Consider the following 5078-nt stretch of genomic DNA (forward strand, 5'->3'; position numbering starts at 1 on the left):
CCTAGACTTGGAACTACTTAAACCTAACTAAGGACAGCACATACATCCATGCCCGAGACAGGATTCGAACCTGTGACCGTAGCAGCCGCGTGGTTCCGGACTGAAGCGCCTAGAATCGTGCAGCCACAGCGGCCGGCTTTGAAGGATTAGATGGTCTGATTCCCAGTACGTTGATCTCCACTTTGTTGTTCTGGTGATAATGTTGCGGATTTTGCCTACCAGTCCGTCCATTATTCCTTGTTTGCCCTGAGTTCCATCCCGGGTGCACGAAGTAATTAGAATTTTGCATTTCCCTCCTGTTGCTATTTCCATTTTCGTGAAAGTTACCGCCATACGTTCCCCGTCTGCTTCTATCATTCCACTGAGACTCATTAGTAAATCTTCGGCCTTGGTACTGATTTCATATTGACCTGTGTCAATTTGTATTTTGCCCGTTATTATTTTCTCCAGATGCACCTTGCGAATTTCATCCAGTATGTCTCATTCGGTCCCTCGCGTTTTGTGCTTCCTTGACAAAGTCTAACTCTCGTAGAGCGCTTTTGAATGACTGTATTGCGTCATTACATTTGCCAATAAGCAGTTCCTGGTACGTCAATGGCAGTTTCATGTAGCAATGTTGCATTATCTCCTTACCAATACATGGCTGGTCCACAGAAAGGTCCTTGTTGACAAGCGTCTCGGAAAACTTTACCGGATTGCGGCACCCCGATGTTTCGAAATCCTTCCCTGACATAATCTCCTGTTTAATCCTTTCTTGGGTGTCCTGTGACCAGTAGTTATGTAGGTAAGCCTCTCTGAAATCGCCGTAACAGCGGCAGCTTGCTGCAACGCTGCGCATGTGCTCTGCTATTCAACCTTCCAGGTATCCACAAATTCCAATTTGTATGTTAGTGGCCACGACTCGGGTAGTATACTATCATACTGAGCAATCGATGACTTGGAGTGTAATGAACTGTGGTTTTTCTTCGTAAACCTGAAAATTTTGAAATGAGATAAAATGTTTTTAAGTCGAAATATTCATAATTTTGCACCGCTGGATTGCCTCTAAATTCTGGCGCGCATGCGCCCGTGATTTCACGGCCGAAGGATCCCTGAATGCTCTTGTGCACTCGTCTCGTGTCATCAGAGCCATGTATCAATGTTTCCGTACGTCTGAGTCGCGCGCAGTTGTGGTCCGATTCGGCACTTTGTGAGCTATGCGCCATTGATAAGGCGTTCTCGGCCGAAGGTCGTACCCCGTTAAGCGGGCGCTCCTGCCGTATATCGGCCTGTGCCGTGGATGTGGCTCCAACATGGGTCGCAAAATTTTGATTTTGCCATTCCTGGTGACCAACGAACTCACAGTGACGTGCTGTTGCCTCTGGCTGAATTTCTACACGACCGACCCGTTCGCATATTTATCTCATTTCATCCGCCATTCTGCTGGGTAGTGAGACGTATTTGCTCGTCTCTGATTTCTAACATTTTTTCTTGTATCTTTCCTGCTACTCTCTGTCCCTGTTTTTTAAGAGCAGAAATAGCATTCTTGATTGCATTCACGTCGACTTTTGCCAGCGCTCCCTGATCTCGCGCAATTTGGGCATGTTTTCAGCATCTCGTGCTGTTAATCTGGCTGTCCTAGCTTCACGTCTCGACTCTGTCGCTACTTCCCGCGTCTCATTTGACGTTTCCCTAATGTCTTCAACCTCTCCTTTTACACCATTAACTTCCTTCTGACCTGATTTACGTTTTCGACAAACTCATCAGTCATTTTTAGAATTTCCTTAATTTCTTTCATGACTTCGTCCTGTCTCTTTTCCTCCGTAATTAGTCACTTCTGAATTTCTCTAATTTCTTTAATGACGATCTCTTGTTTTTGGTCTACTTCCTACCGTCTCTTTTCTTCAAATTCCCCCTTCTGTTTTTCCTCCTCCTGTCATTTATTCTCTGCCTCTTGCGTAAATTGGATGATCGATTCTAACTGCGTGCTTTCAGTAACGTGTCCTGGACTAGACTCACACAACTCCGCTGCTTTGTGGCATATTGCCCGGGAAATCGGGTTGTTATTTGCCCTAACTGTTCCGTATTTAGAGAACCTCGGCATCCTTTATGCTTTCATTTCCTAAGAGAGCTGAGCCCTCATCATCGGAGTATCTGCATTTGATATTTGTGCAACGTTTGGAGAGTGATTTAAATGAAATTCTTCCGCCGTCCTATCTTGTTGCGCATCAATGACTGTCTCGTGTTCCATTTTGGACGACATTAGTGCGCAGCCTTTCTCACTACACACACGACCTTTGCTTCTCGTAAGCATTCATTCAATTGCGACCTCCGCAAGTTTCCGACTTTAATGCATCACGCTCCGCATATCTACTCTGATCTTCTTTCAGATAATGCACACATTTTTGCCTAAGCCCTTGAAACAAAATCTATTCTAAAAGGTCGTACACATACACGTAAACAAATTAGCTCCTCAAAAGCTTGCACAATGCTGTTAGCAAAGACGTAACATCAGACAAAAGTGACACGGAAGCCACTGACAAGATATAGTGAAAAACAAAAATACGAGTAGATAAGAAAGACAACACATACACTGAAATAACATGACTACAGCATAACACAAATTACTGAAATACAACGCATACCGACAAAACCGAGTCTAAATGTTCTCAGTGCACCATGGTCTCACATTGAAAAAAAAAGAAAGAAAGAAAGAAAGAAAAACACGCGTCTGTTCCGCAAGATAACGCACTAACTACCTCACAAAAGTGGCATGAATCGAGATCCTGGCCAAGGGTCGCCAGTTGCAAGCCGTCGCTTGCTTTGGCTCAAATGGCTCTGAGCACTATGCGACTTAACTTCTGAGGTCATCAGTCGCCTAGAACTTAGAACTAATTAAACCTAACTAACCTAAGGACATCACACACATCCATGCCCGAGGCAGGTTTCGAACCTGCGACCGTAGCGGTCGCTCGGCTCCAGACTGTGGCGCCTAGAACCGCACGGCCACTCCGGCCGGCTTCGCTTGCTTTAATCATAAATATATGTCTGAGTGTTGCTACATGTTACTGTCTTTACATAAACAAAAGTATTATCTTCTCTATAACCTTCAAATCGTAAGCTACACCCTCAATTTTTTATTTATGCAATTAGTACATTTACTCATGGCACATCTTTTGCCTATGTCTGCAGTCACTTTCAGAATTCATGTTAATAATCAAACTAACTAATTTAATAAGATTGAAGCCTGAATTGCTGGTGTACCCATGTACTACCACAAAAAATAAAAATGGTGAATAGTTGAGGGAGTATGAATGAGAACAGTGGCGTACGTAAGTTTACAAATATAATAACAAGTTTTTATTCGTCCTTTTATAACTACAACGAGCTGATAAATCCTACAAAAAAATGACAAACACAAATTAGAAGAGAGACGGTGCTTGATTCGCTAAACATTCATTGCAGTGGAAACTATACAAATTCTCCCCTGAATTAATACCTTTTACAACGCAATCTGACTTTGTTTACACGAATCGAATGTGACATCCAATTCTATTCAAATGGACTCAACTACGACCACGTACACCATCTGAGGTCATCGGTCCCCTAGACTTAGAACTAATTAAACCGAACTACCCTACGGACATCACACACATGCCCGAGGCAGGAATCGAACCTGCGACCGTAGCAGCTGCGCGGTTTCGAAATGAAGCGCCTAGAACCGCTTGGCCACAGCGGCCGGCTTCCTTTCGCCGATGCACCAATATTTTACCCTTTCACCTTGATTCAGGCATCAGCAGAAAACGGCACTTTGTGGGGGAGGACGGAGCGCTGCGGCAGCTGTAATGTTCTGACGCGTCCACGAAAATTTGCAGACTATGCGAACGGCGGTCTGATTATTAGAACGCGGGCAACTTCCCCATCAGAGCGCTGAAATCCCGGAAGATTTCAGGAAGAGGTGCACTCGTTCGCTGGTTTGGCAAACCACTTTGACTCACAGGCACGATGGTACATGCTGGAATTTCACAATCGTGACACATGATATGTCCACGATGAAATGCAGTTCCAACGCTAGTACAGTTGGAAATTGTCACTGGTTCTCAGTCCACCATAAATTGCAGACCACAGGTCTCATCTATTAGAGAAAGACCTGAAGCTCTCCACCAGGGGAGCACCAGAAGACAAAGAAGTCAAAGAATCACAGTCACTTTCCTCCAAGCCTCAGTATAGGAGTCGAATTAGCAAAAACAAAACAAAAAACCTCCGTGTTGTACAAAGCAATCGAACTCCACTCATTGAATGTCCCCTCTTGACTGTTCCAATGGCCTGGTAGCCAATCCAGACACAGCTCTGGGGTTCCCACACTGGTGGAGCAAGCCTCTGCTTTGCATATCCTGAGAGGAGCCAATCAGCAACACAAAATCTCGTCTGAAAAAAGATTTTAGAGCATGGAGGCGTCGTTCTCACGGTAAGCATCGCCATATTTCGGCAAAAAAGTCTAGTAGATGGGACCGCAGTCCCTCATTATTTACAGAGAGATCGAAGCTATCCAGGCCGACCATTTACAGTTCCTAAAAGAAGGTTGTTAAACTTCCGAGACAGCCGTTCCCATGAAATATATGTTTTCGGCTCTCGCTAAAAGAAACTGGCGACTTCCTGGCGTCAGGGTAGTTACTGTCTTTCCTCCACTAAACATGTGTGTCAGCCACTCTGTCCATATCGTCCCAGCTTCTAACATGAGAATGCCTGGAGTTTTAAGACGGTCTCACAATTTTCACAAAAGCTCAGATTGTAGCAGTCTCTCTTAAATTGCCTCCTCCAGCAACTTTCCACAAACTGGCCACCTTCACGTGTTGCGAACCGGCGCGCTCCTGCTGTGTCCCTAAGTGGGAAGAGTGGAGTGCCACAGCCTGAAGTCCCTCTGCGCATACAACCCACAGAGCACTGCTTTCCAGAATCACTCGCACAGCAAGGTCGCAGGGCACGGCATTTATGGCCTGTAATCCATCTTGCTCCCTGTTCTCCGTCGCCTCCACTATGGCCCCTTGAGTAAAAGTTCTCTACACGCTACACATACAGTTGTATGAACATTCTGCCCA

The sequence above is a fragment of the Schistocerca serialis genome, chromosome 2 (assembly GCF_023864345.2).
Source record: "Schistocerca serialis cubense isolate TAMUIC-IGC-003099 chromosome 2, iqSchSeri2.2, whole genome shotgun sequence".
Classification (NCBI taxonomy): Eukaryota; Metazoa; Arthropoda; class Insecta; order Orthoptera; family Acrididae; genus Schistocerca; species Schistocerca serialis.